Source organism: Silurus meridionalis, chromosome 18, assembly GCF_014805685.1.
Source record: "Silurus meridionalis isolate SWU-2019-XX chromosome 18, ASM1480568v1, whole genome shotgun sequence".
Classification (NCBI taxonomy): domain Eukaryota; kingdom Metazoa; phylum Chordata; class Actinopteri; order Siluriformes; family Siluridae; genus Silurus; species Silurus meridionalis.
The window spans coordinates 25,537,405-25,557,844 of record NC_060901.1 but is presented as its reverse complement, the minus strand read 5'-3'; the positions used below and the strand labels follow the sequence as shown (position 1 = coordinate 25,557,844).

General features: G+C 40.5%; 1 protein-coding gene across 1 annotated transcript in view; it reads left to right on the top strand.

Moving 5' to 3' along the window:
• The window catches only part of scara5 (scavenger receptor class A, member 5 (putative)), a 48,647-nt gene that overhangs the window by 8,820 nt on the left and 19,387 nt on the right, over window positions 1-20,440 (top strand). The window lies entirely within an intron of this gene.

The window sequence follows — 20,440 nt, the reverse complement described above, 5'->3', positions numbered from 1 at the left end:
AAAATGTAGCCCACATTTTCTTCTCTCTTTTGATTTTTTCGTTTTGACAGTGTTTGTGCCCTGCATGCAAACAAAAAAGAAATGCATCAGGTCTTGAATACCAAAAGAGCAAAAGTTGAAAACAGTTCTTTAAAAATAACAAAAATAACAAACTAAATACAGCTCAGATACAGAGCAGGCATCAATACTCTTTTTTTAGACTTGACATCGAATTAAAGCTGAGTCATTCCGCCGGCCAGATGTGCTGCATCTGTCCGCACACACATTGTACATTGAAGTACACACCACCTATACTCCCTATACACCTATATATAGGACAGAAGTCGAAAAGCTCTCTTCTTGTAAAGACAACAGTCTTTTAACTTTATGTTGGATTCGCATGTATGTAGTATGAAAATTCCCACCCCTTTTTTTTATGGGTTTGTTATAGCATGGCTCAGGAAGTCCAGTCTTATCTATTGTCTAGGCTAAGCTAAAGTAACCCTGAAAGAGATAATGCCCGGGTGCACACTGCAATTTATTTGAATAGTCCTTTTAGGCAATTGTTGCTTGTCCGATTGTGGGCTTGTACACCGTAGGATCTCAGAGTTCATAATGTCAGACTGTACAACAGTCAAAAACCGCAAGAAAACGACTCGTCCTAAGTCATACGTCGACAATCCACTCCTATTGTTTTTTATAGAAGTCACACTACAGGAAAGTGGCTGAAATGTTCGGACACTGCCAGAAATTCCATTGGAGGAAAAAAGAAAAATCACTATTGCGACGCCATCAATCAGCTGTCGGTGAACAAACCAGCAATGAAAGACTACAGAGTTTAGCCGAATATTGGATTTTTAAAATTGGACTCTGATGACCAAATCGTGGCCAAAATTGAAGTGTGCAACTGACTCTATGCATACTTTCCTCTATTTTTCTTCAGGAAAAATTGGATTTTTGCATTTGCTCTAACTGTTGTTGTTCCACATAGGTTCCATATCGCCATACCACGCTACGGCAAACCAAGAAATCTAAACAATACTTTATTGTTCTACAATTCAATTCAGTTTTATTTGTAGAGTGTGTTTTTAACAATGGACGTTGTCCCAAAGCAGGTTTACAGAGATAAAGAGGAACTTTGAAGTCCTTTGTGAAGTCGTAACTTCACAGCGACGTAAAAAGGATGCAGAAATAGGATTGTCTCAAAGTAGCTTCACAGAAATAAAGTTTGTAAAAGAACGTACAGTAAAACCCTGTACAAGCATATTTCGTTCTTGAAAATTGCTCGTGTGTCCATTTGCTCGTACGTTCGAACTGATTTTCCCCATAAGAATGAATGTAAAAGCGATTTAATCCGTTCCGAGATCTCATTCGATCGCTTATTTCTGCACCTAAAAAGTATTTGTAGCCTATTTTAACAAACAAATACACCACAAATTACTGTAATGTAAACATAATAAAACACTTACTCATGTGGTAGTGGTTGATTGCGAGTGTGAGACGCACACCACGCTCATAACCTCCTCGGTTTCCATGGTAATTCTACTTTCGTTTTCACAACACCATCACTGATTTTCTTGGGGGACATTTTTCAAGGTTTCTAGTGAAATAAAAATATAAAACTAAAAAAAGTTATGTTTTTGCTGCACTGAACAATGAGAGCAACCGAGTGATACGTCATCAACTAAGCGACTGATGCAACCCTCCACCGAAAACGCGAAACCGGCAGCGTGGGTTTGCTTGTGCCTTCGAAATTTGCTCGTGAAATAGGGTAAAATTTTGCGAGCAGGGTCGCTCATATCTCCGTTTGCTCGTACTATAGGTTGCTCGTACAACGGGGTTTTACTGTATTAGTTTAGTGAATATAAATTTCTTCCTTAGAATTGAATTCCTAATGAGCAAACCAGTGTTGATTGTGGTAAAGAAAAACTCCCAGAGACTTCATGATGAAGAAACCTCATCTGGTTGGCACCGAACGTCCATTCATTACAGTTCCATCCTTGTTTACTATTCAGTGATACTTGCAACAACGTACCTGTAAAACCCGGATACTACTTCTCTTATTAGCATCAATGGACCTGAAAAGCATCTTTCATCTATGTGCCAATTGGCTGTTGAACAGTTTTTTCTCTGCATTCTAACCCTGCCAACTTAAAACCGTTCCCCGTACCCGACGTCTCTCATGTCAAAAATTACAAAATGAGAAACAGCTGAAGAACCGGGAAGGAAAGATTTGTTTTGATCAAATAAACAGAGCTGAAATGCCCCCTCAATTGACGCTAAGCACAAATCGCATAGTAATTAGCATAACGCACGCCGGTGACATCATGAGCTGGTGCCTGCATTAGAAATCGAAATTCCTGCCGAGTGAGATCTGGATTAAGTCAAAGCCAGGCTTGAAAGCAGATCAGATTGTTATTTTTTTACGAGCTCTGGGACACTCGACTTTATAAACCGGGCCGTGTGCACAGGGAAGACATAGCAACTGTGACTGTCCACTTTTTATTAGGGAAAGTAGTGGACTCATTTGGCAGGATTTTTTTTTTTTGATGGGCTGTTGGAGAAACAGCGAGAAGCCACGATGTCCAGCACAACTCTTTTGTCCTCGAGGCTCTAAAACACAGTCAGCTAATTCCACTCGCTTCGTCCTAGCGGAAGTTGTGCTAAATGCCACTTGTTCAGGATTGTTTTTAAATCCAACATCAAAACTTCGTTTCTGAGTGTAAAACAAAGCAAGGAAACGGAGCCGCACACTCCAGTTTAACATTTTCCATCAGTTTATGTTGCATTAATGAAGCGCATTAAGGCTGTTTTTGTGAAAATCGCCGTCACGAGAGCATCCAAGTGGCTGGTATGAATCACAATCAAGACATGGCTGGTTACTTGAGATCTGGGTCCTATTAACTATTTCACAGTTGGGTTTGATTTTAAAGTGCGCACACACACACACATACACCAGAGCTGTGTTCTTGTTCAGGGGTTATTTTTCTCTTTTAAGTTCAGCGTCATGGTTATTTAACCAGGCCTTGTTCCATGTGGAGCTTTTCACAGTACGTCCCCACCTCAGGCAGGATGCCAACCAATCAATGCATTCATACAGCTCTTTCTTTTCCTTTTTTTTTTCAGGGGGGGATCAGTAAGTTGCAAAACATTTCAAATGTCAAAACAAGGTACTACGTTGCTTTAAAAGCCAAGCCGTGTTCCTGTGTGTAATATATTACCCCCACCACACACACTCATCAACCCCTATAGAACCTATGCTTTTTTTTTTCCTCACACATTGATTACTGTAACACACATCTGGCTGTATGACAGTTTAAATCCTGAAAAAGGGTCTCTCTACCTCTGGTTGGAGTTTCTTTCAATTAGAGACCACTCTTTGCAGCTGGGAATGGTTCCACATCAACTGGCTAAAGATCTTTAAAGTTACTGAGCAACTCTCAAGGTTGGATTTGGACTGTAATTAAGTTATTAGTCAACAGGTTGCAGGATCAGTTCTGCATTTAAACACCAATCAACAACGATGGAACTGTAATAAATGGTGCCAACCAGCTGAACCACCCAGGTTTGTCTCAAGGTTTCTTCCTCGTGCCATCTCAGAGTTTTGTCCTTGCCACCGTCGCCACTGGTTCACTCATTAGGGATAAAATTATAAAGAACTAACTCATAGGAACCAAACCTGTACGTTCTTTTTATCAACTTTTATTTCTGTGAAGCTACTTTGAGACAACGTCCATTGTTAGAAATGCTCCGAAAATAAAAATGCATTTAATTGAACCATTGGCTACATTTAATCCTGTTTTTGTATGCTTTCCTCATTAATGTTCTGCATGGCCTTCTCCAGGGTTCCCACGTTTTTTGTTTTTGTTTTTTTTCCCCTAAGATTCACTTTTGGCTGATATCAGACCTGCACGTATTTTTTGCTAAGTAATGTTTACGAATAGTTTTGACGATTTGTATTTATGCATACTATATTAATACTACAATATAAAATTGATTTATATATATATATATATATATATATATATATATATATATATATATATATATATATATATGAATTTATTTGAAAATGCTAAATTTGACATCAGGTCTTTATCCAAAATGTATGACGTGAACCTAAATCAAGGAAATTTCATGGCCCCGACTTCTACAAACCTCCCAATAGCCTTTCCTTTTTGCGGTCCAATCAAGCTTCATGATGACTGCTGCCCGCTCCATCTCGAGAACAGGAGTTTTTGACTTTTTGAAAGAGAAGTTATTTGTCACTGCTTTCTCGACAGTTTGGTGCGAGAGCTCATTCTCCACACTCTCAGGAGATCTGACGCCTTTTTGATGCTCAATGCTCCGTGACGGACAGGAAAATCTCTTTGGACCAGTTCGGAAAAAAGGCCATAATTCATAGGCTGGACATCAACAAAATTTATTACGGACTTTTTTTTTTAAAGTAGAAGGATATTGATATTAATAAGGCATGGAAGAGTGAGCGCTTTTTTTATATATATATTTGGACCTTGCTGAGTAAAGCATCACATTGATCTGCATGCGCTAGTGTTACAGTTCCGTTATAGGGTTCAACACTTTTTTCATTTGTTTGTTGATCCACAGGAGAAGAGAAAGTATATGAGTAAAGGAGCAAAATTTATCTTGGCTTAGCTGGAGAAATGAGGCTGAGCGAGGGGGATTTGGAATGATTTGGCATGATCATCTATCAAGAACATGAAGTTCTTCACACAAATTTACAGAGCCAAAAGCATCTGAGCAAACGGTTCATTACTGGGTTACGGTTGAGATGAAAACACAACATGCCATCCCGCTCGGTCATGACAACTTGCTCAGGATTCTCAGTTCAGTTTCAGGGATGAACATGAAGTCCAGAATTACACTTGAACATGGATCTGAGAGTCACATTGAGGCAGCGTATTAGGGTACTTGGTCCGGTGGATTTGAATTAGGATGAAAGAGAAGGAAGATTGATCTGTGGTTCACTGTTAGTTCTTAGATTTTCACCTATTTAAAGTACCTCCAGATCACTGTTGAAATAATTTTTTCTTTCTCCTGTAAATGGAGGAAGTGATTCAATGTCAGTACAATTTTTTTTATTTTATTTTTTTTAAGTTTAACTTCCAATTTAACTTTTCATATATAGTCTTGGTCAATACACATCCTGATCCTGTGTCACGAGGTCACAGACTATTGTCACTCTAGAAACTTCCTTGGACCCCCAGAGATGGTGGGACCAGTCAAGCAGGGATAAAGTATTGGAGGGAGTGTGGTGAAATGGTAAAGTATCGGAAGAGTGATGAGAAGTGGAGTTTGGTGAAGTGGTAGATGGTTGAAGGGAGTTTGGTAAAGTGGTAGAGGGTCAGATGCAGTGTGATGAAATGGTGGAGGATCGGATGGAGCATGGAGAAGTGGTAGAGGATCAGTGGGAGTGTGGAGAAGTGGTAGAGGATCCGAGGGAGTGTGGTGAAATGGTAGAGATTTGGAGGTAGTGTGGTGAATTGGTAGAGTGATTGGAGGGAGTTTGGAGAAATGGTAAAGGATCAGAGGAAGTTTGGTGAAGTGGTAGAGGATCGGAGGGAGTTTGAAGAAGTGGTAAAGGATTGGAGGGAGTGTGGAGAAATGGTAGAGGATCAGAGGGAGTGTGGTGACATGGTAGAGGATCAGAAGGAGTGTGCTGACAAAGTAGAGGATCGGAGGAAGATTACTGAAGGGGTATTGGTTTGGTTATGTGGTAGAGGTTTGGAAAGGAATTTGGTGAAGTGGTAGCTGTTTGTATTGATTGTGGTGATGTGGTAGATGATCGGGGGCAGTTTGGTGACATGGTAGAGGATCGGGGATAGTTTGGTGACGTTAGAGTGACAAGTGCTGTAAGGTAGTCAGTTTTTAGCTTTGTTTTAAGTCTGATGTGGGCAGCTACAGGAAGCCAGTGAAGGGGAGCATAGGAAAGGGGTGGTGTGGGAGAAGTCTGAGGATAAAAATGAGTCTTGGAGCTGCATTCTGGATCAGTTCCAGTGGTGGAAAGTTGCAGAAAGGCAAACCTGCCAGGACTGAGATGCAGCAGTTCAGTTGTGAAATGATGGCTAACTGAATTAGTACCTCAGTGGCTTTGAAAAAAGAAATGGACAAATTCATCTGATGCTGTAATGGAGAAATCAACACGAGCGTTTTAGATTAGACAGTTGGTTGTCCATGATTAGCCCCCAGTTTGCATGCAGTGGCCATGTTTATCTGTACTTCTGCAAAATTTCATTATTCTATAGTAACGATCCTCGGAATGAACAATTTATCGTGAGGTCATACAGGGTGTCACAGGCAATCGGTTTCAGAGTTTAAACTGGACCTAGCACTGTATTTTTAGCACCTCAAATAAGAGATCAACATTCATAACCATATCCAGGGCCTGATTTTAGGTTGTTTTTATAACTGCTGTCATTTTGAGTTATGGCCTATAATGAATATGCACCAGCTTTATCATCTCATGCATTTGTCACATTTGTCTTTCGTTGAGCTAAAATCCGAAAATGGAAAGAATGTTGAGTTATTTCTGATTAGTATATGCATGTTGTCAACGTTCCTGAAGATCACCACTGACAGAATCCTCAGAGGTTCTCTTTAACTGGACCCAGATGGACTACAAAACTACACTATAGCTCGAGATTGTTAGTGGAATGAAAACTAGAAAGAAAACATTTCTATGTTTAAACCTTAGCATAAAGTAAGTATTGTCAACACTTTAACTGGATGCCTGATGTTTATGATCCATTAGCGTTAATGCCAGGGATATATTACTCATACTTTTCTCTCAAACTGCGCCAAACACGCACATGTGCATTATACATGAGTTTGAAGTTTTGGTCTTATAAAAGAACCTGGGCTTTTTTTTTTTTTTTGTGAAGCTAGTAATGAAGCCTTTGCGGTTAATGAATCAACCTGTAGATCCTTTGGAAATTGGCCATTTGTCCAAGTTAATGGACCGAATCAATCAGTGTTAAACGTTTTAAACTATTAAGTGTGCAAACTATTTATTTGAAAACTATTTTTAAAAACCCTTACCTCAATATTCAAGCTTACTTAAGGGAAAGTTTTGGCAAACACTGTGAATTCATGCAGCTTTTCAACTTGAGACCTCGCAGACTGTGTAGGATCACAGCGTCTCCGTAAACTGCTGGTTACCCCGGAACACCCACAGTTTGAACTTGCAAGGCTTTGATCATGCTTCAGTAAGACTGATGAAGTAAAGCAGGGTTTTCGTTTTTCTCTCAAGAGCCAACACCACCACAATCCGATAAGAGATGCCAGCTCTCAGCGCCACCCATTATTCATGCATACCAGATTTTGATCACAACCCAAAGTCTTTAAATGTTATTGCTCCATCTGAATGGCTTTTCAGCAAGGTGTATGAAATGCATCTTAACGTGTTCATGGCCAGGGATTAGAAACCATTCTTGCGCTTGGGCGACCAGCTATTTTTGTCCTGCGGCTCTTCCACACAAAGCTCACAGTTAAGAAAGTCAAGCCTCACATCTGCCGGAGCAACGTCTTACTTTGTTGAGCACACATTCAGCAGGGTTAAGAATCTGAATCGAGGGCCCCAAGCTAGTCTCGAGTGCTTCTCCAAACAGCGGTTGCTCGGAAACACTGCAGGAACCCTGAGCTTAAACATTTGGTCAGTGTTCCCGGTTGTTGTATGCCGCCTCTCTAATGAGTGTTGCACCCCATCAAGCCTCCATTGTCCAGACCTTATTAGCCCAAGGCTGTTTTTGCGAGCTTAGTTGGACCAGTTGCACCATGAAAAGCACAGTCAGAAGTCATTGCGTTTAGACAGAGCTAAAGAGCACGGTAATCAACATCCTGACTGCTAATTGGTCCTGACCCTTGTGGCTTTTATGTCCCTGATGTAATGAACAGATAGGATTTTAACCACCCAAGTAGCCATTAAGAAATACGCGCCATCAGCCAGAATTTGTTTTAAAGTGATGCTCAACATGTTGGACCTCATTCTTAAAAACTCGAGGCTCACAAGAGTGGAACCTGTTCTTCTTGACGTGGCCTTCAGTTGCATTTTCTTTCCAGCCGAATAGCTAGACTCAATAGAGAAGTCAAATTCCTGAGTTCGACATAGACTACTACTACTAGAGCAAGGATTACATCTGCTCTCAGCAGGAGGGGACTGACAGAGGCAGCCGGTTGTAATTGGAGGGAAAAAAAGCGTGCCAATTTATTGAGTCCGTGAATGCTTTCACTGTTTTAAATTTAGCACAATGGTCCATCCAAAGCCTCAGGGGAATTCATCTCTGCCGCATTCGGGAATTCCAGCTATGAAATAGCATTCCTCCATTACTATCAAAACACAGCATGAAGAAATATTCGAGTACTTGGTACATTCGAGCATTCTTTTCTATAAAGACTTTTTTCAGTCAGCACACCAGGTTCTTGCAAGAAGTTTGGGAGAAATGCTTCCTTCAAGCTGACCCCAACGGAAATGTCACTGGCCCAGAAAATGGATTTTTATTGTCTAGACAACAACAGGCAGATGTCGACACCATCACCATACCTCGGTTGTGTGAGAAAGTGCTTTCCCAGGTCTCTTGGACTGTGCCTCGGGATGATCCAGAGTCATGTGAAGTTTATGAATTGTTATTGAACTGTTTTCAGACAGTTTAGGGAAATCATAGTGACATGATTTAGTGTAATATCTGTAGGGGGAAATGGAGTAATAGTGCATCTGCATATCTGGGTGAATAGATATTTCTTCAAATTTAGGCAAATGCTCAAGCAGGTGTCTTTCCATGCCGAACACAAAGCCTCTTGTCGTTCTTCAAATCGGGGCCCCTTTTTAAGCAAGTATGGAGTCTCAATAGCCAATTTCAGAGCAGCGTGTGGTCAGCCTCAAAGCGACTACATTGTCTAGTGTGACGCTGCAACAGAATCCCACATCCTGCCCATTTTAAATGCTACTCTGACTTTTTAATTAAGATGTCAATTCCAAAGTGCTTGAGACTTTGTTTGCTTGTCAAGGAAACACAAAGTACTATATGTTATTTGTGCTATAGACATCGTCACAAAGCAGATTTACAAAAATCCAGATCACTAATTAGCAAGAGGTTGATGTTGGTGTAAGGAAAACTTCTGAGATTAGTGGACTTTGGAGGGGGAGGGCGGACTTGAGAGAAACCAGACTCCAAATTACTGGGCTCATAACTCTACTACAACTGCATACAGTAACGATTTGAGATGAACAGAACTGAGTGTGCTGAAAGGGTGTTTAGAATTAGCAACAAAGGGCTTTATTCCATATGCAGGTCTCATCTACGAATCATAAATATGCATGTGAGAAAATAGTATTCAGAGTAGGATATAGGGTTTTTATTAGGTTGTAGCATTGAACCTTAGGTGGTAGAAAACTAATCTAACCTTAAACCCTCGATCTTGAAGCTGAACTTCTGTACCAAGATGCCAATCACTTGCCTTTAGGAAAAACCAAGCATAGAAAGTGGGAAGTGTTCATTTTTAAAAAGATGTAACAACAATGATGCTAATGCAATGATGTATGATCCGATTTATGGTCACATGGGTCTACATCAAATTGTCATCCAGGAGTGCATGAGGACACAAGGACAATTGTTGGAGATTGGTCTAAATATCAGTTTTAAATTCACAATTCATTCATGGGACCGAACTCGAAATAAAGCCAAAGTTTGTTTAAATGTTTTCTCGTTGTCTTTCTATTTCAGACTTTGACTCATTTCTTCTTAACTGTATCACATGCCAGTGTGACATTTGTCCAGATGGTAGACCTTTTGTTTGGGTCAGTGCAGTTTGGAGTTGCTAGGCCAACCCTGTATCATCTATGTCCTACTGCCAAGAACAAAACCCTCCTGAGAGGAGAAAGAAACTGAAGGCGGAACCTGAAGCTAATTCATTATAGCAGTTTTGGGCCAAAGCATGCTGTACCCTGTGGTCAATATTTTGACACGCTGATCTCAGCCGCAATAATGAAGCCAGCGAAAGCTGCTCCACAAACTACGCGTCCAAATGACCTCAGACTTCACTTCAGGTTTTATTATTCCAGCTGTGTGGTTTAAGGTTGATTGGTGGGAGTTCTGCTCCAGATTGTAAAAAAAATGCTCAGTGTTGACTGTCCACAGTGACGAATTGGAATAACAGGGGAACGGTGTATTATATATTACAAAATAGCGAACGTACCACAGTGCTGTCGAATTCTCAATTCTGATTGGTCAGAATGTGTTCAGTTAATAAACAGATTTCTATTAATGCACACCTTTCTATTAATAAGGAACCGTTTGTATACAGGGTTTCTCTTTTTCTATCCATGGTGACATTTCCTTTGAGGAGAATTACTGTAAGGAGCTTCCAGTGTCAGTGCTTTGTAATCCAGGACAGAGGACAGAGGGTTTGCTGTTTCACTTCATATTTTTGATTATTCTTATATAACAAAACAAAGGGGACATATATGGTGGGACATATATGGTGGGACATTTGGTGTGGACCATACGCGTCGACCATAACATTATGACCCTATAACATCATGAATGGCATGTAAATCTTCTTCTTGCCGATGCTCCCATTAGGGGTCGCCATACTACTCTGTCCTCTACATCTGCCTCTTTCAGACCAACTACCTGCATGTCTTGTTTCACATAATCCATAAACCTCCTCCTTGGCCTTGCTCTTTTTCTCCTCCCTGGCAGCCCCCTCCTCATCATTTTCCTACCTATATACCCCATGTTGCTCCACTGCACATGTCCAAACCATCTCAATCGGACCCCTCTCACTTTGTCCCCAAAACAAAACAATGATTATCTCTTAATAATGGCACCTGTTAGTGGGTGGAATATATATATATATATATATATATATATATATATATATATATATATATATATATATATATATATATATATATATATGGCAGAAAGTGAAAGTGTTGTCCTCAAGTTGATTAGTCAGAAGTAGAAAAATTGGAATGCGTATGGATCTGAACGAGTTTGAAGAGGGCCAAATTGTGATGGCTAGACGACTGGGTGGGGTGTTTCCTGGTCTGGAGTGGTCAATATCTAGCGAAAGTTTTCTAAGGAAGGAAGAGTGGTAAACCGGTGACAGGGTCACGGGCGGCAAAGCTCGTTGATGCCAGTAGGGAGCGAGGGCTGGTCCGTAACTGAAACTGCTGAAAAAGTTAATGTTGTCAATGCTTGACGCATTAGGACTGTTTTAGCAGCAAAAAGGGGGACTAACACGATATTAGTCAGGTGGTCATAATGTTATGCCTGATCGATGTATATATACATACACAGCAGGGAAACAGGAAATTTGGAACAAGGTGTTGCCAAACTTGGGTGATGGGCAGCTGTTTGGAACCAGCGTGAGCTTGTGCAAACACCACCTGGAAACTTCTTTTTTCAAGGCTAAACTCGTTTCTTTGAAATGAGCAGACGAGACACAACGTCCTAACTGGTAATGGTGCCAAAATTTCCGCACACTATCCCACTATCGTACTCATAAAAGGCTTTTTCAGTGATCGTCCCAGGGTCTCTGACTCCAAGTATTAAAATGTTTCTTTACCCCTGCACCACCATGAGTTAAGTGTATTTACTTTTCTGCCCTAAGTACATTCAAACCGTGGATAGTTTATTCCGAAGCATTTCGCTGAAAAGATTAAGGGATCAGTCTTTGTAGAATGCATGTTTAAAGTTAGCATGTCAGCAGGCAGTAATGTATACGCTTCCATGTGTTCGGACCTCATGGGCCAGCAGAGTTCATGCGTAAACCATACGCCTGGCTGCATAAACCTGGAAGTTCTTCTCAGCCAAGGTTTGTTTAACGGTCAGTAAAAGTAGCCTGTGTTTGTGTTGCATGAGTGCTGATTGATGCAGTTTCTGTTTATACCCGCTGTTTAATACGGCCATAACGCAGAGAGTTTGAGTGCAGCTGTGAGGATTTCCAGATAGCAGTTGCGTTACACACCCCACCTGCTGTGTCGAAAGTGTCAAACAAGTGTGTGTTCATAGTCTGACAAATCACTCATGTAATTGAATGGCTTCATAATTAGCTGAGAACGATGGTCAAAGTTTAAATCGTTTAATATATAAAACGTTCTGTTCAGTGGTAGGTAAGCTACTACAATGTAACTAGCTGACTAGTTGTCTGTGGATTGCATTCTGTCTACAAAAAGGAACTTATGTGTGTAAGGAATGATCATTTTTGAGGACCTTCTTCCACCATAATGAACTTAGCATAATTCAAAGCTAATATTGTTGCCTGACTCCGCACTTTTTAATGAGGCAATGAGGGGACATTGTGCTTTTTAGACACTGAAAATGCATTAATGATAACAGTGAAAGCATATTTAAGTAGTTTATTTACCTTACCAATGATGTATCACACAGGACAAGCTAGACAAGCACTGGACTAGCTAGACTAGCTGGGAACTAAGCACATGCCTAGCTATAGTTTTTCAACAGCTCTAATGTTAATTAACCAGACATGAGGGGGGCACATTTTAGTTGCCTAGCGTGCACTTGTACAAGCTAATCCAAGGCTTTCAAACAGGCAGAACCTTCTCGAGGGAGAAAAAGACGTTTGTGCAGATGAAGAATGAACCTATTCATACAGAAAGAGAGAGATACTTGATGGAGACTCGACGTAGTGCATTAGGAAGGTTTGTTTCCGCTCTTTTGAACACTTGGCCTGAGATGGTCTTTGTGTTGAGGAATAAGTTGGGTAATGAGGTTTCTGGGAGCAAGGTTTTCCACTCACAATGGTGCAGAACTTGCGTTTTGCATAAACTAACCGTCCAGCATGTGGATCATTTTGAATATTGGTGTCCAATTTTTCCAACCCGATGACTCTTCAAGAAATTGAATTTCCGACCAACGCGGCGAGAATGTGGCCTAGAAATGCAAGAAGATAAAGGAGGATATGAGCTGACCTGCAGGTCATGATGTCATCCAGGACTTCCCCTTTACAGCAGTATTTCTTCTAAACGTGTGACTTGCCAAAGACGATAAAAGAGACAGACCGAGGGTGACTAATGAAGAATGGCTTGTGTAATGGCTTCCTCAGGTGTCGCACCATCGCTTTGCTCTTCTACAGGTCTAATAAGGAAATCCAGATGGCTGAATCAGCGAGAGACTTTGTTCCGTTTCAGTTAGATTTTTCGAAGACGACGTATGAGCGAGCGCCAGAGGATCCGATATGTCTGAAAAGACTTGTGAAGGAAGCGTGTCATCCAGACGTACACGCAAATGTGCCGTGTGAGATTTCTAATCTCGCCATAAATGCTTGCATACCTGATACTAGCAATCAGTGATGATGATCATAATCATCATTTTTCCCCTTGCAAGATATATCCAGGATTCTCTGGTCGTGGCGCAATTCAGACGAGAGGCAACATTTTTCTCTTAAACGAGTAATGAGTGCGGCTACGTTCACGCTTGAAGGTGACTTGTAGATTTTCTTCTGTGGAACTTTGCCCAGAGTTGCATTGTTTATCATGATAATGCTAGCATGTGTTTTCCATTGCGCTTTCCGAAAATTGAACTTGACTGCATGTGTGAGATGCACTGGACATCTCGCTGCACATTTAGTCCTAATTAGGTGTTCCGCTAGATTTTGTGAAGATATTTGTTGGAGACTCTGAGGAGATTTTGGTGGAGTTTTTCTTTTTTTTGTGGCGGTTTTGTGGGAATTTTTTTTATTTATTTATTTGTTTATCTTTTTTGGAGATGTGGGGATTCGTGCTCATTCAGACGCAAGGGTGTTCGCAAAGGGTCAGATCCTGATGCAGGTGAGGCGAGAAGGCCTGGAGTATCGTTCCAAAGCCGTTCAATATGGTCGGAGCTTCTTCCACATGTTCAAGGAGCTGGCTTTGTGGACAGGAGCATTGTCAACAGGAACTGGAACTGGAACAGGTTGCATCCTATGTATACAACATCCTTGTGTGCCTTCAACAGTTTGAGGAGAGTGTTTTGGTGTGTTGTTCAGTGCAGGTTGCTGCCAACATACTTAATGGTGGATCATATAACAGCCTGGATCTCAGTCCTTCTTTACATTTCACAGCGTCTCTCAGGAAAAAAAAAGAGGAGTGAGCATGACAAATCAGATTCCCAAAACGGGAAGATTATCCTTCGGGGGCGAAACGATCTGCAATACAGCTGTGAAAATGTTACAGCTGTTCGCGTGTAAACACCGGACACCTCCTGCTGAAAAACCGTTCCCACTGTCAGAATTTCCATTAAAGCTGAGAATTCAGCTACAATAAAGCAGGCAGGGATGAAGCACGAGGGCAAGACATGGACCAGGGTGGGGTGTAAAAATGGTTTAGAATATTAAATGCAGGTGTCTGAATTATTGTCTAAACGTAGCGTCTTTCAGTGTTTGGCCCTCTAAAGGTGGTCATGATTTCCATCGTTACTTTTGCCTCAATGTAGGAAAATCAAATAATCACTAACAAGGTTTTCAAAAATGATGTGCAGAATTTCTTTCTCTGTTTTCTATTTTCTTTCTCTCTTTTTCTTCCTTCTTTTTTCTTTCTTCTCTTCTTTCATTCCTTTCTTCCCCTCTTATGATTCTTTTTTTTTAAGGTTTTTCTTTAGTTCCATAGTTCCTCAGGAATGTGAATAATTATGTAGTATCAGGACACGGTATGTAAATTGACGCTTAGTTTTTTTTTGTTTTGCCTCCCCCATGCCAATTTTTTTCGTCCCTAGTTGTGTCCGAGCGTTTGATGTTTTCTGAACATCTGCCCTGTTGTTTATTATTGAATATGATGTTGGATTTGCCCGTGCTCTCACCGCCTGCCTGTTCCTTCACCCCTGATGAGGACTAGAACGATTAGTTTTGGAAGGAAACCCTTTAAGTAAAAAAGAAGGCACTTTGTTGTTGCATCCTGTTGCCTCTGGCACACCGACGATACAGAAATGCCAAGCACATGGGATGAAGCTACACTAGGTGGACAAAAGTTTGTGGATATCTGAGCATTTTGATTGTGCACTTTGAACATCCTGTTCCATACTGAATCCCCATTTGGTGTTATAATAAGCGCCACTTTTCTGGGAAGATGTTCCATTAGATGTTGTGGAGATTTTTCTGAGGAGATCTGAGGTAGATTTTGGGGAAGATTTGATTTTTATGATTGTTTTGTTGAGATTTTTATTGAGATTTAGTGTGGAGATTTTATTGAGATTTGGTGTGGAGAATTTATTGAGATTTTTATTGAGATTTTGTGTGGAGATTTTTAGAGATTTTGTGTGGAGATTTTTATTGAGATTTTTTTGGAGATTTTGTGTGGAGATTTGGTGGAGATTTTTACTGAGATTTTTATTGAGATTTTGTGTGGACATTTTTGTGTAAATTTCGTGGATAATTTGTGGAAAGCTTTATGGAAATTTTTGTGGAGATTTGGGCTCAATCAGAGATAAGGGTGTTAATAGATAGAGCCAGGTACTGATGTTGGTAAGGTGAAAAGGCCTAAGGTGCTGTCCCAATGGTCAAGTTTATTTCTATAGCTCTTTTTTCCACATTGGACATTGTCTCAAAGCAGCTTTGAAGAATGTAAGAATTAAGGTGAATGATGTGTATTTATGAGCAACCTGGGGCAACTGTGGCAAAGAAAAAGTTTCTTAAATGTTATGAGGAAGAATCCTTGAGAGGAACCAGACTCCAAAGTGGAACCCATCCTCATTTGGGTGATATCAGATGGGGTTTTTTTTTATTCATTCTGGACTAGGTTCGAGTCTTAGGTCAAGTGAAGGGAAAATGTCCTGGCCCTGCGTCCAAAGATGTCCAATAAAATTGCGTGGTAACACTTTGTGGTAACAGTTTGTACCAATACTTTTGGTCAGCTCGTATATGCATTTTGGTTCAAACCCTACGAATGAGCTTGCACATTTAATAAATAAAAATGTGTCACTGATAACGGTCAATTCTGCATGATCTGCTGTGGTAAAAAAGCAGAAACAACAACAAAAAAAAAGAAAGAAAAAGAAAGAAAAGAGAGGAAGTGCAATACAGGATGCAATTATTCTGTCTGTAATGAAGCGAATCGGGGGCGTTGGAGGACAGAAACCACAGTGGCCCTGTAAGAGCAGAGTTCGAGAATCCGAAAAATGAGAGTGGGATGAAAAAGAAAGAGCGGGAGAAAGAGTGGTGTGTTGTGAATATATTTGTTTCTGTTTCTCTTTAGTTCTGTAGTAATTTGCTTCTTACTTCTATACGGTAGCTGTGACAATACAAATGTTCAAGGTAATGAAGCAAAATTTGTGTCTTGAGAGAACAAGAGAGAGAGAGAGAGAGAGAGAGAGAGAGAGAGAGTGAGAGAGAGAGAGAAAGGTGGAGGGACAAAGATAAAGAGAGAAGGGGAGAGAGCAAGAAAAATAAGCTGGAAGAGACGGGGGGTGAGAGAGTGAGAAGAGAGAGGGAAAGAGAAGGTGGGAAGGAGAGAGGGGGAAAGGTGGGAGAGAGAAGCTTGAGAAAGAAGGAGGGAGAGACAGAGGGAAAGAGAGATAGAAAGAGAAAAAAGAGAGTGGCTTTTCTGTAGCTGCAAGTTTTGTTTCTTTGCTTGTTTTTCTTTTGTCAGATTTAAAAGAAGAGAAAAACGGCAATTTCTAGATCTGAGATAAATTGTTGTCTCGCTATCAAATCCTGCGTCGATTTATGAATGAATAGCTGGAAAAAGGGATTTCTGAACACTTCATTTTCAAATGAAACTACAAGAAATGTCTGATTAGCTTGCAAGCTCATTAGTAGGAATTGAAGCCTGTAGGCCAAAAGTATTAGGGCACCCAACTTTTCCAGCCATATGTGGTTCTTCCTCGCAACAAAATCGTGGAATTTTCCCATCACATTAACCAGAAGATCCAAAACATGTTCCAGCAGGAAGAAGCCAGCTCCACGAAGATATAGCCACATGGGTTGGAAGATGTGACCGACCTCCTGCTATAGGGCTTCAACTCTATTTCGGATGAATCGGAACACCAGTTGGCTTCATCACCTCACATTACATTAATACTTGACTTTATTAACACCCTTGTGGTTGAATGAGCCCAAATCTTCACAAAATCTTCACCAAATCTTCACAAAATCTGTGGAAATTATAATGCCAGAAAATGGAGAATAAATATCGAATGGGATGTTCAAAATCCTATGTTTAGATGCCCACAAACTTGCATAAAGTGTACATGATATAATGTGTGTGAGGCTGAAAGAAGGGGTCATGTTACAAAGAACATCCAGGGAGAACTGGCTCTTTCCCTGTGTGGAAGAAGAGCTGTCTGAGAACAAATGACTCACAGCAGGCTCGTGTGTTCCTCACACACATGCTCCATGTGTGCTGCATTATTTCTCTCTTTTTCGTCTCTGGGGCTCTGCTCTAAAAGACAACTTGTCCTTGTCTGACAGTTTGACAGCTCAGAGAAACGTATGAATGAATTTAGGGAGGGTAATAAAAACAAATAAATAAAATAAAATCGCATTCTAGAGAGATCTGCTCTTCATTTCCCTTTTTGTACACAATTCAGTTCAGACAGAAAGCGGAATCTCAAACCCTACGAAAGAATGTTGGGCCGTGTAAAAAAAGTATATAAATACGTTATGCAACGATTTGCTAAATAATCATAAACCCATATTCTATTCACAATAGAAGACAGAAAATGTTTAAAGTGAGGAAATGTACCGTGTGATGGCTTCAAAACGTTTGTACAAAACGTCAGTGTACATCTGGGAACTGAGAAGACCAGTAGCTAGAGTATTTGCCTAAGGAATGTTGCCCAATTTGTGTGTCAAACATGATTCTACCTGCTTAACAGTCCTAGGTCTTCTTCGTTGTATTTTTCATTTAATGATGCACCAAATGAATTGTAAATTGGTAAAAGGTCTGGACTGCAGGCAGGCCAGTTCAACAGTCAGACTTTTCTACTACGAAGCCGCGTTGTTGTAATCAAAGCAGTATGCGGTCTTGCTAAAATATCCAAGGCCTTCCCTGAAAAAGACGTTTTCTAGAGTTTGGAAGCATTTGTCGTGCTAAAACCTGTATTATATACCTTATAGCATTGATGGAGCCTTTCCAGATGTGCAAGCTTACAAGTTCCATAGGTACTAAAGCACTCTCATTCGATGAGAGATGAAGCTTTTTGAAGTGAACGCTGATAAAAAAAAAAAAAAGATGGTCTGTCGAGAAAAATATTCGAATCCACCTTATCTAGCGTGTGTTTTAATTAAACTAACATTAATCCAACAAATTGACCAAATAATTACTATAGAACCTATTAGATTCAATAAAAGTCGCATACCTAAACCTATTTAGCCTGTATGTTAATCAAACTCATGTAACCGATTAGTTATATAAGTATAACTAAAATAATAATAAATAGAGTAGAGTAGGGGGTCTGACTGATGTTATGAGTGTGTAGGAGAAACAAAAACAACGTACAAGGCAGACTTTTATTGGGAAAAAAGAGCTTGTGGGTCTCAGCCGCTGCAGGAGACATGGGTGAGCAATCAGGATCAGACTTTGGGGAAGATATGGGAGGATAATAATAATCAGGTGATGGAACCCGGAGAAGTAGGAGAATAATCAGTAGGAGACCAACATGAAGGATAAGGAGGAGAGGGTCGGTTTGTTGCAGGAATGCGGGAGTCGTCATAGTCTTCATGGACAGTTTGTGTTTTCTGATGATAAACAGCAGGGAGGTCAGATGAAATTGGCGAGGAGTTCAAATTGACAATACTGTCGGCAGAGAATGACAGAGATGTCCCAAAACGTCTGTGAGATGGAGCTGAATAAAAGAAACCAACAGAGATACGATGTAAAAGAGTGAAATCACAATGACTTAAACTTTAAATTGATAAAAAAAAAATAATATGTGCATGTAGCAACAAAAGTAACAAGCTTATGAATGTTATCTCTGTGAGCTCAACACACTATGAAACATAGTCAGTTCGGAAAGTAAGAATGACGCGTGACCTCATTCAGACTCAAGGGTGTTAGTAAAGTCAGTCACTGATGTAAGTCAGGTGAGGCCTGGGGTGCAGTCAGCATAAAGAAATTAATCCCAAAGGGGTTGGAGCTCTATAGCAGGAGATCTTACACTCCAAACCATGGAAAATAGATCTTCATGGAGCTGGCTTTGTACTGCACAAGGGGGATTATCATGCTGAAACAGGTTTGGCTGTCTTAGTTCAGATGAAGAGAAAATGTCATGAGTTTGAGGAAGAACCACATATGGATGGAGTAGTCAGTGGCTATAAGATAAGACATTACCTAAATAATGGATAAAAGTGGTTTTCCCTGAATAGAAAATTCGGGGGCATTTGAATGGAATAAATCACTACAGGTCATGCCATTGTCTTCTATAGCAGCGTAACTGGGTATTGGGAGACGACGGACACTTTGCCTTGCTGCATTCGATTAGAACATTCTACCCCTTACTTAACTTACTTCTACACGATCGAGTCCATCTGTTATATGGCCTTTTGTGGTTTTGGATTTGATGTTTGCCAGATTTCAAACTGCACAACCTCCAAATTCTGATTAATAACGCTAAGTCTCATAAGCTTAGATGCTCACCAAGTCCTCGTCAGGAAGAAACAGCTTTCCCACAGTCCTGCACAAAACATCATCGATCTCAGCTTTCAAACCTCGTGAGATGCAATTATTATTCTTCAACATTAACGGAACTGTAACAAATGGACTTTTGGTTGTCACCCAGATGAGGACGGGTTCCCTTTTGAATCTGGTTCCTCCCAAGGTTTCTTCCTCATTCTATCTGGGGGGATTTTTTTTCCTTGTTACCGTTAAAGTTTGCTTGTTTATTAGTAATCTATTTCTTTCTGTGGCGCGCCTTTTGGAGGAGGTCCATTAGTGAAAATTTGCATACAAATCGATTGGCTTCAATCTCATACTTCTTTAGAATTCATGAGGAAGAAACCTTGAGGGAAACCAGAAACGGAGGAAGCCGTCCTCATCTTGGTGACACAGAATGTCCATCCTTTTTAATTCCATCATTGTTAAGGTTATCAACCATTTACTGATGGACATTCGAATGCAAAGCTTCATAAAGCTTGCAGTCCTAACTCATTGCAGAAGACCACAGTCCAAGCCAGTTCTTGAGTTCTTCCTGGTTCTTCAGTCCAAATCCATCTTCCTGGTTCTTAACACCCCTTCATAGTAATTTCATAGGTTTTTAGGCTGCTAATGTGAAGATCATCCAGCTGTAGCAAGTGGTCCCCAGTTGAAGGGAACTCAATGATTCTCGATGAATGATTGTTTATACTTTGTGAGTGTGTTCACTATAGATGTGTGTGTATATACTGAAGGTCTTTGAAAACGTGTGTGCTGTAGTTGTATGTTTGTGTATAGTGGTATAGTGTACTGCAGGTCTGTGAGAATGGAATGAAGGCCGTGTCTCAGAAGACGGAGCCAGCATTACATCACCTC